The sequence below is a fragment of the Arachis stenosperma genome, chromosome 5 (genome assembly GCF_014773155.1).
Source record: "Arachis stenosperma cultivar V10309 chromosome 5, arast.V10309.gnm1.PFL2, whole genome shotgun sequence".
Classification (NCBI taxonomy): domain Eukaryota; kingdom Viridiplantae; phylum Streptophyta; class Magnoliopsida; order Fabales; family Fabaceae; genus Arachis; species Arachis stenosperma.
In genome coordinates, this window is record NC_080381.1 from 136,915,685 (window position 1) to 136,927,362 (window position 11,678).

General features: G+C 37.9%; 1 non-coding gene across 1 annotated transcript; it reads right to left on the reverse strand.

The window, feature by feature from the left end:
- Positions 1-10,115: 10,115 nt before the first annotated feature.
- On the reverse strand, positions 10,116-10,223 carry LOC130983875 (small nucleolar RNA R71). Its single transcript, XR_009087845.1, has one exon. It is a non-coding gene; the product is annotated as a small nucleolar RNA R71 (small nucleolar RNA).
- Positions 10,224-11,678: the final 1,455 nt, after the last annotated feature.

The window sequence follows — 11,678 nt, forward strand, 5'->3', positions numbered from 1 at the left end:
ACTTCTCAGGTAAGCTTTTCAGAATGACTGCACTGCATTCTTCAGTGAGGTAAACTTTTCAGTTTCCCTCCAATCCTTCTTATGACTTAAGATCTCTTTCATGAACTTAGCATAAGAGGGTATTTGCTCAAGTGCTTCTGCAAACGGAATCTTTATTTCAAGAGTCCTGAGATAGTCTGCAAAGCGAGCAAATTGCTTATCCTGTTCTGCTTCATGTTGTTCTTGAGGATAAGGCATTTTGCCTTTGTATTCATCAACCTTAGTTGCTGCAGGTTTATTGCCTACAGCCGTGGGTTGAGAAGCCTTTTTAGAGGAGTTGCTATCAGCACTTGTATGTGTCTGATCCCCCACTGGTGTTTGAATACCAGGGGTGGAAGCTGGAGTGGCGTTAGACGCCAACTCCTTATCTGTTTCTGGCGTCTGAACGCTAGAACTGGGCTTCCTTTGGGCGTTCAACGCCAGTTCCTTGCTTGTTTCTGGTGTTAAACGCCAGGGCTGAACATGGGTTGGGCGTTCAACGCCAGCTTTCCACCCATTATCTGGCGTTTGAGTGCTAGAATTATTCCTCTCTGGGCTCTGACTGTCCTCAAAGGGATTTTGGGTAGCAGTCTGTTCATTTCTTGGCTTCCTACTGCCTTGAAGTGGGTTATTTAATATTTTTTCACTTCTTAATTGAACTACTTGGCATTCTTCTGTTATTTGTTTTGATAACTGATGTTCTTTTTGCTTCAACTGCACTTCCATATTCATATTAGCTATTCTTGTTTCTTGCAATATTTCCTTGAATTCGGCTAGCTGTTTTGTTAGAAAATCTAATTGCTTATTGAATTCAGTAGCTTGTTCTGCAGGACTGAGTTCAGCAGTTACTGTTTTAGCCTCTTCGTTGATGGAAGGTTCACTGCTTAGGTACAGATGTTGATTTCTGGCAACTATATCAATAAGCTCTTGAGCTTCTTCTATTGTCTTTCTCATGTATATAGATCCACCAGCTGAGTGGTCTAGAGAAGTCTGAGCTTTCTCTGTAAGCCCATAATAGAAGATGTCTAACTGCACCTACTCTGAAAATATTTCAGAGCGGCATTTTCTCAGCATCTCTCTGTATCTCTCCCAGGCATCATAAAGGGATTCCTTATCTCATTGTTTGAAGCCTTGGATGCTCAGCCTTAGCTGTGTCATCCGTTTTGGAGGAAAATAGTGATTAAGGAATTTTTCTGACAGCTATTTCCATGTCTTTATGCTGTCCTTAGGTTGGTTATTTAACCACCTCTTAGCTTGGTCTTTTACAGCAAATGGAAACAGTAACAATCTGTAGACATCCTGATCTACATCCTTATCATGTACTGTGTCAGCAATTTGTAAAAATTGTGCCAGAAACTCTGTAGATTCTTCTTGTGGAAGACCAGAATACTGGCAACTTTGCTGCACCATGATAATGAGCTGAGGGTTCAACTCAAAACTACTAACTCCAATGGAGGGTATACATATACTACTCCCATATGAAGCAGTAGTGGGGTTAGCATATGACCCCAGAGTCCTTCTGGACTGTTCATTTCCACTTAAGTCCATAATGGAAAAAGGAAGATGATGTGAATTTATTTTGTTTATTTATTATATATAAAAATTTCAAAATAATAAAATAAAATAAAGACGACAATAAAATTAAAAATAAATAAAAATAAAGAATTTAAAAATATTTTATGAAGATTTTTGAAAAAGTGAGGAGAGAGAAAGTGGTTAGGATATTTTCGAAAAAGATAAAAAAAAAATTTAAAAATCTTAAAAGGATAAGATTTGAAAAATTTTGAAATTGAAATCTGAATTTTTATAAAAAAAATTCAAAAATATGGCTTAAAAATAGTTAGAAAAGATATTCTTTTGAATTTTGAATTTTATGATGAAAGAGAAAAACACACAAAAGACAAAAGACTTAAAAATTTTTAGATCTAATGCTCCCTGTTTTCGAAAATTTTGGAGGAAAAACACCAAGGAACACCAAACTTAAAAATTTTAAGATCAAAACACAAGAACAACAAGAACAAAAGAAAGAACACCAAACATAAATATTTTTTTTTGAAAGCCAAATTAAATTTTAGAAAATTAAAAGAAAATTAACAAGAGAACACCAAACTTAAAGTTTGGCACAAGATTCAATCAAAGAAAAATTATTTTTTTTTGAAAAAGATTTTAAAAAGAAGATGCCCAATTACCAAGAACATAGACCAACGCTCTAGCCAATTGAGCTATAAATGTAACGTGTTTTAAAGAGGTATTTTTAATAACTAAAATTAAATATTTTGAAAATGCACAAGGAAAACACGAAAAACACAGAGAATAGAAAAAACCAAAGATTAAACAAGAAAAATTGACAAGAACAATTTGAAGATCAAGGAAAAATAAAGAACATGAAATTCGAAAATTGAAAGACAAAGAAGAGCATGCAATTGATACCAAACTTAAAACATGACACTAAATTCATAGAAAAACTAAAAATTAATAAAGAAAACTAATATTTTAAAAAAAAAATTTAGAAGGGATAATAAAAGATGCAATTCTAGTAAAAAAGATAATTTTTTCCTAATCTAAGCAACAAGATTCACCGTCAGTTGTTCAAACTCAAACAATCCCTGGCAATGGCACCAAAAACTTGGTGCACGAAATTGTGTATGCCAATATTAATGGACTATTTCTCACAGCTTCGCACAACTAACCAGCAAGTGCATTGGGTCGTCCAAGTAATACCTTACGTGAGTAAGGGTCGAAACCCACGGAGATTGTTGGCTTGAAGCAAGCTATGGTTATCTTATTATTCTTAGTCAGGATATAATATCAATAATAATTTTTAGTTTCAATTGTAAAAAGTAAAAGAGCATGAAATAAATACTTATTATGCAGTAATGGAGAATATGTTGGAGTTTTGGAGATGCTTTGTCCTCTGAATTTCAGCTTTTCCGTTGTCCTCCTTTTCACACACGCAAGGCTCCTTCCATGGCAAGCTGTATGTAGGGAGTCACCGTTGTCAATGGCTACTTCCCATCCTCTCAGTGAAAATGGTCCAAATGCTCTGTCACAGCACGACTAATTATCTGTTGGTTCTCGATCATGTCGGAATAGAATCCATTGATTCTTTTGTGTTTGTCATCACGCCCAACAATCGCGAGTTTGAAGCTCATCACAACCATTCAATCCTTGAATCCTACTCGGAATACCACAGACAAGATTTAGACTTTCCGGATCCTCAAGAGTGGCCGCCAAAATGTTCTACCTTATACCACGAAGATTCTGATTAAGGAATCTAAGATATACTCATTCAATCTAATGTAGAACGGAGGTGATTGTCAGGCACACGTTCATGGATTGAGGAAGGTGATGAGTGACACGGATCATCACCTTCTTCATAGTGAAGCGCGAATGAACATCTTAGATAGGAACAATCGTATTTGAATGGAAAACAGAAATAATTGTATTAATTCATCGAGACACTGCAGAGCTCCTCACCCCCAACAATAGAGTTTAGAGACTCATGCCGTCAAAGAGTACAAAATTCAGATCTAAAAATGTCATGAGATCCAAAATAAATCTCTAAAAGTTGTTTAAATACTAAACTAGTAACATAGGTTTACAGAAAATGAGTAAACTAAGATGGATAGTGCAGAAATCCGCTTCTGGGGCCCACTTGGTGTGTGCTGGGGCTGAGACTTAAGCTTCTCACGTGCCTGGGCTGTTTCTGGAGTTGAACGCCAGGTTGTAACCTATTTCTGGCCTTGAACTCAAACTTGCAACCTCTTTCTGGCCCTGAACGCCAGACTGCAACATGAAACTGGCGTTGAACGCCAGTTTATGTCATCTATCTTCGCGCAAAGTATAGAGTATTAAATATTGCTGGAAATCCCTGGATGTCTAATTTCCAACCCAATTAAGAGTGCACCAATTGGATTTTTGTAGCTCCAAAAAATCCATTTCGAGTGCAGAGATGTCAGAATCCAACAGCATCAGCAGTCCTTTTTCAGCCTAAATCAGATTTTTGCTCAACTCCCTCAATTTCAGCTAGAAAATACCTGAAATCACAGAAAAACACACAAACTCATAGTAAAGTCCAGAAATATAATTTTTGCCTAAAAAATAATGAAAATCTACTAAAACCTAACTAAAACATACTAAAATCTACATGAAATTACCCCCAAAAAGCGTAGAAAATATTTGCTCATCAGTGACCATAGACCCTTTTAGGCCATCCTTTTTTAAAAAACTGTGACCATAGGTACTCTATGGTCACCCTTTCCAAAAAAACCGTGACCATAGCCTTTTTTTTTAGTCACCCTAAAAAATCGTGAACCGTGGCCACAGACCCAAAATGTTGTAGTGATACCACCACTGAACCTTATTCTATTCTCTGTCAAACTGGACTTTTACTCTTTCTGTTTTAAAATCATTTTCTTTTATTCATGCAAAGGGGACAAAGCATACATTCAAGCAGGATGAAAATGAAGCAAGCACTTAGACTAGCACACTTAATTGGCAATTAAAAGATAGTAAACAAATAGATTGTAAACAACTTAAACTAATCAGCATGGGTACATTTAGACTTCTAATTTAGAACACTTTAAAGCAGAAACAGATAGGCAACAATACAACCTCTTGGTGTCTTCTTGCTTAATCTTTCATCATCCCCTTTTGCTTTTGTATTCTTCTTAGTGATGATGCATAGTCCTTCCAAGAAATTGAGTGACTTTCTGTAATGATAGTGGAAGTTGCTTGTCCCCCAAGCACTTCAAAGATGGTTAGCATGCATGAATGTTTGTAGGGTTTTGAACTTACTTTGGTGTGTGAACACCAAACTTAGTTCCTTGCCAATGTCTGTTATGCAGAAAATTAATCACATACATGAAACCTTGTACTTTTATTAAGTAAGCTAGCTATAACTAAAAGTTGAGCAATTGTCAAGAAATTTTCCTAATTGTTTTGGAGTTTTTGACTCATGATGCTCTTTGGAGGGTTATTGTGTGTTTCATGAGATCTCAGGTGGAACACCAAACTTAAAATCACACATTCACCTTTTTTATACTCATTTTAGTGTGCAACACCAAACTTAACTCCTAGCAATACAGGAAAATCTTGACTTTTTATTGAAACAACTATGAAAAAAAAGTTACCTCTGGTTGGGTTACCTCCCAACAAGGGCTTCTTTATCGTCATTAGCTTGACGTCCTTCATTCTTGTTTATCTCAGTTCATGAATGATCTCCTCCTTATTCCAAGGCCCTCCCAGGTAATGCTTAGCTCTGTGACCATTTACTGTAAATGTGTCCTTTGTAGCTTTATTCAGAAGTTCAAGGCTTCCATGTAGGAAAACCTTGGTCACCAGATAAGGGCCAGTCTATTTAGACTTGAGTTTCTCTGGAAAAATCTTGAGCCTAGAACTGTATAATAGAACTTGTTGCCCTGGCTCAAACTCTCTTCTTGAAATTTTCTTGTCATGCCATCTTTTATCTGTCTTCTTGTATATCTTAGCATTGTCATAAGCATCCTATCTGAACTCATCCAACTCATTGAGTTGCAATAGCCTTTTCTCTCCTGCTACTTGAGAGTCAAGATTGAGGAGCTTAGTGGCCCAGAAAGCTTTGTGTTTGAGCTCCACAGGTAGGTGACAGGATTTACCATAAATTAGTTGGAAAGGTGACTTCCCAATTAGGGTTTTGAATGTAGTTCTATATGCCCATAGAGCATCGTCCAACTTTCTTGCCCAGTCTTTCCTTGTGACCCCAACTGTCTTCTCTAAGATTCTCTTTAGCTCCCTGATGAGCAGATAATTTATACGCTTTTTGGCATTGTTTTTAGTATGTTTTTAGTATGTTTTAGTTAGTTTTTATTATATTTTTATTAGTTTTTAGTTAAAATTCACTTTTCTGGACTTTACTATGAGTTTGTGTGTTTTTCTATGATTTCAGGTATTTTCTGGCTGAAATTGAGGGACCTGAGCAAAAATCTTATTCAATTGGGGCGCTCTCAACTGCGTTGGAAAGTAGACATGTGATGAGCGGATAATTTGTATACTTTTTGGCATTGTTTTTAGTATGTTTTTGATATGATCTAGTTAGTTTTTAGTATATTTTTATTAGTTTTTAGTTAAAATTCACTTTTCTGGACTTTACTATGAGTTTGTGTGTTTTTCTGTGATTTCAGGTATTTTCTGGCTGAAATTGAGGGACCTGAGCAAAAATCTGATTCAGAGACCAAAAAGGACTGCAGATGCTGTTGGATTCTGACCTCCCTGCACTCGGAGTGGATTTTCTGGAGCTACAGAAGCCCAATTGGCGCGCTCTCAACGGCGTTGGAAAGTAGACATCCTGGGCTTTCCAGCAATATATAATAGTCCATACTTTGCCCAAGATTTGATGGCCCAAACCGGCGTTCAAAGTCACCTCAAGAAATCCCAGCGTTAAACGCTGGAACTGGCACCTAATTGGGAGTTAAACGCCCAAACTGGCACCAAAGCTGGCGTTTAACTCCAAGAGGAGTCTCTGCACGAAATTTGCTTCATTGCTCAGCCCAAGCACACACCAAGTGGGCCCGGAAGAGGATTTCTATGTCATTTACTCATTTCTGTACACCCTAGGCTACTAGTTTCTTATAAGTAGGACCTTTTACTATTGTATAGAAATCTTTTGATCACTTTTAGATCTCTAGATTATCTTTGGACATTTTAGTTCTTAGATCATTGGGAGGCTGGCCATTCGGCCATGCCTAGACCTTGTTCTTATGTATTTTCAACGGTGGAGTTTCTACACACCATAGATTAAGGTGTGGAGCTCTGCTGTACCTCGAGTATTAATGCAATTACTATTGTTCTTCCATTCAATTCCACTTGTTCTTTTACCAAGATATCACTTGTTCTTCAACATGATGAAGGTGATGATTGACGCCCATCACCATTCTCACTCATGAACAAGGTGACTGACAACCATTCTTGTTCTACACGCATTTGAGGCTTAGTGAATATCTCTTGGATTTCTGATTGCACGATGCATGGTTGATCGCCTGACAACCGAGTGCTCGCCTGACAAACGAGCCAGCCATTCCGTGAGATCAGAGTCTTCGTGGTATAGGCAAGAACTGATGGCAGCATTCAAGAGAATCCGGAAGGTCTAACCTTGTCTGTGGTATTCTGAGTAAGATTCAATGATTGAATGACTGTGACGTGCTTCAAACCTGTAACCTACTGGGCGTTAGTGACAGACGCAAAAGAGTTATTCTATTCCGGTAGGGGAGGGAACCAAACCGGTGATTGGCAGTACTGTGACAGAGTGCGTGCATTAGCTTTCACTGCGCGGATGGGAGGTAGCTGCTGACAACAGTGAAACCCTACACGAGCTTGCCATGGAAAGGAGTAAGAAGGATTGGATGAAGGCAGTAGGAAAGCAGAGAGACGGAAGGGAAGGCATCTTCATACGCTTGTCTGAAGCTCTTACACCAATGATATACATAAGTATCACTATCTTTATCTTTTATATTATTTTCGTTCATCACCATATACATCTGAGTTTGCCTGACTAAGATTTACAAGATGACCATAGCTTGCTTCAATACTAACAATCTCCGTGGGATCGACCCTTACTCACGTAAGGTTTATTACTTGGACGACCCAGTGCACTTGCTGGTAAGTTGTGCGAAGTTGTGTAATGCCATGGTATTGAGCGCACCAAGTTTTTGGAGCCATTACCAGGGATTATGAGAGTTGTGAAAAAGTATAGTTCACAATTTCGCGCACCAAGTTTTTGGCGCCGTTGCCGGGAATTATGAGAGTTGTGAAAAAGTATAGTTCACAATTTCACGCACCAAGTTTTTGGCGCCGTTGCCGGGGATTGTTCAAGTTTTGAGCAAGCTTTTGGTAACATCAGTGCCAAGATCCGGCAACAACATCAAGTTGTTGGTGTTATTGCCCGGGATTGTTTAGGCTGGACAACTGACGGTTCATCTTGTTGCTTAGATTAGGTATTTATTTTTTTCGAAATTCTTGAAGATGAATTCTAGAGTTTCATGATGATTTGTTGAAATCTGGCTGGCTGAGAAGCCATGTCTAATCTCATTGGACCGAGGTTTCAACTTATCACCACAAGAGCTTGTTGATTTCTTACCAATCTTTCTCTTGGAGCAGTGATTTGCTAAGGCTTGGCTGGCCTCTGGCCATGTCTAGTGTTTTGGACCGAAGCTTTCTTTGAAAGTTTGGCTGGCTTTGAAGCCATGTCTAATTCCTGGACCGGAGTCTTAGACTAGCATTGCACTGATTCCTGGAATTCTCATTAAGAATTTTGATGTTTTCACTTAATTTTCGAAAAAAAATACAAAAAAATTTACAAAATCATAAAAACCAAAAAATATTTGATGCTTCTTGCTTAAGTCTAGTGTCTCATCTTAAGTTTGGTGTCAATTGCATGCATTCATTCATGTGTCTTAAGGATCTTCAAGTACTTCTTGATGATTTTTATGTTCTAATCTTTGAACTCTATTGACTTGAAGTATTTTGTGTGTCTCATATGCATTCTCATATTATTAGTGTCAGTAGTATACAAACTGCTAAGTTTGGTGTCTAGCATGCATTGTTATTTGATTCTTGTTGCATTTTGATTATTAAAAATCCAAAAAAATATTTTTAATTTGTGTCTTTTCAAGTCAATGATGCAAAGAATTGAAGATTCAGAACATGTTGCAGAGGAATTATACAGAAAAAGCTGAGCATTCAAAAATGCCCAGTGAAGAAGGCAGACTGGCGTTTAAACGCCAGCCAGGGTACCTGGTTGGGCGTTTAACGCCCAAAAAGGTAGCATTTTGGGCGTTAAACGCCAGAATGTATACCATTCTGGGCGTTTAACGCCAGGATGGTGCTAGGAGGAAGATTTTGTTTTCAAATCAATTTTTTTCAAGTTTTTCAAAATCAAATCTTTTTCAAATCATATCTTTTCAATCAAATGTTTTCAAAATCAATTTCTTTCCTTTTTCAAAGATACTTACTAACAATTAATGATTTGATTGAACATCTCAAATTTGTTGCCTTTTCTGTTGAGAAAGGTTTTTATGTTTGAATCATATCTTTTCTTGTTAGGCAAGTCATTAATTTTTAAAATCAAATCTTTTCAAATTATTTTCAAGTCATAGCTTTTAAAATTGTTTTCAAATCATATCTTTTCAATCAAATGTTTTTAAAACCAATCATATCTTCTTAACCACATCTTTTTCAAAATAGTTTTCAATCAAATCTTTTTAACCTCTAATTTCAAATTCCTTTTCAAAAATCACTTGATTTCTTTTTCACTTTTTTTTTCGAAAATCAATTAATGTCTTTCAAAAATGTTTTCAAAATATTTTAATTAATTTTCGAAAAATTACTTCCCTCCTTCTCACATCCTTCTATTTATGGAGTACCACTCCTTCTCAATGCACAAATTCGAACCTTATCTATTAAAAGTTCGAATTCTCCTTCTCCTTCTTCTTTCTATTTCTCTTTTCCTCTGACACCTAAAGGAATCTCTATACTGTGACATAGAGGATTCCACATCTTCTTGTTCTCTTCTCTTTCATATGAGCAGGAGCAGAGACAAAGGCATTCTTGTTGAAGCTGATCCTGAACCTGAAAGGACCTTGAAGAGAAAGCTAAGAGAAGCCAAAGCACAACTCTCTTTAGAGGACCTGACCGAATTCTTCAAAGAAGAAGAGCACATGGCAGTCGAAAACAACAACAATGCCAACAATGCAAGGAAGGTGCTGGGTGACTTCACTGCACCTACTCCCGACTTCTATGGGAGAAGCATCTCTATCCCTGCCATTGGAGCAAACAACTTTGAGCTTAAGCCTCAATTAGTTTCTCTAATGCAACAGAATTACAAGTTCCATGGACTTCCAATGGAAGATCCTCATCAGTTCTTAGCTGAATTCTTGCAAATCTGTGACACAGTCAAGACTAATGGGGTAAACCCTGAGGTCTATAGACTGATGCTATTCCCTTTTGCTGTAAGAGACAGAGCTAGGATATGGTTGGATTCTCAACCTAAAGAAAGCCTGGACTCTTGGGAAAAGCTAGTCAATGCCTTCTTGGCAAAGTTCTTTCCACCACAAAGATGGAGTAAGCTTAGAGTGGAAGTCCAAACCTTCAGACAGAAGGATGGAGAATCCCTCTATGAAGCTTGGAAAAGATACAAACAATTAATCAGAAAATGTCCTTCTGACATGCTTTCTGAATGGAGCACCATAGGAATCTTCTATGATGGTCTCTCTGAACTATCCAAGATGTCCTTGGATAGCTCTGCTGGAGGATCTCTTCATCTGAAGAAGATGCCTACAGAGGCTCAAGAACTGATTGAAATGGTTGCAAATAACCAATTCATGTACACTTCTGAAAGGAATCCTGTGAACAATGGGACTAGTCAGAAGAAAGGAGTTCTTGAGATTGACACTCTGAATGCCATATTGGCTCAGAACAAGATATTGACTCAACAAGTCAATTTGATCTCTCAAAGTCTGTCTGGAATGCAAAATGCACCAAACAGTACTAAGGAAGCTTCATCTGAGGAAGAAGCTTATGATCCTGAGAACCCTTCAATGGAAGAAGTGAATTACCTAGGAGAACCCTATGGAAATACCTACAATTCTTCATGGAGAAATCACCCAAATCTCTCATGGAAGAATCAAGAGAGACCTCAACAAGGTTTCAATAACAATAATGGTGGAAGAAACAGGTTTAGCAATGGCAAGCCTTTTCCATCATCTTCTCAGCAACAGACAGAGAGTTCTAAGCAGAATACTTCTGACTTAGCAACAATGGTCTCTGATCTAATAAAGACCACTCAAAGTTTCATGAATGAAACAAGGTCCTCCATCAGAAATTTGGAAGGACAAGTGGGTCAGCTGAGCAAGAAAGTTACTGAACTCCCTCCTAGTACTCTCCCAAGTAATACAGAAGAAAATCCAAAAGGAGAGTGCAAGGCCATCAACATGGCCGAATATGGAGAGGAAAGAGAGGAAGAAGACGCCACTGAGAAAGACCCCAGTGGGCGTGCACCACTCTCCTCTGAGTTCCTCAATGAGGAACCTTGGGAATCTGAGGCTCAAAATGAGACCATAGAGATTCCATTGGACTTACTTCTGCCATTCATGAGCTCTGATGAGTATTCTTCCTCTGAAGAGGATGAGTATGTTACTGAAGAGCAAGTTGCTAAATATCTTGGAGCAATCATGAAACTAAATGACAAGTTATTTGGAAATGAGACTTGGGAGGATGAACCTCCCTTGCTCACCAAAGAACTGGATGACTTGTCTAGGCAGAAACTGCCTCAAAAGAGGCAGGATCCTGGGAATTTTTCTATACCTTGTACCATAGGCACCATGACCTTCAAGAAGGCCTTGTGTGACTTAGGGTCAAGTGTGAACCTCATGCCCCTCTCTATAATGGAGAAGCTAGGGATCTTTGAGGTACAAGCTGCAAAAATCTCACTAGAGATGGCAGACAACTCAAGAAAACAAGCTTATGGACTTGTAGAGAATGTTTTGGTTAAGATTGAGGACCATTACATCCCTACTGATTTCATAGTCCTAGAGACTGGAAAATGCATGGATGAAACCATCATCCTTGGCAGACCTTTCCTAGCCACAGCAAAGGCTGTGATTGATGTTGGTAGAGGTGAAATGATC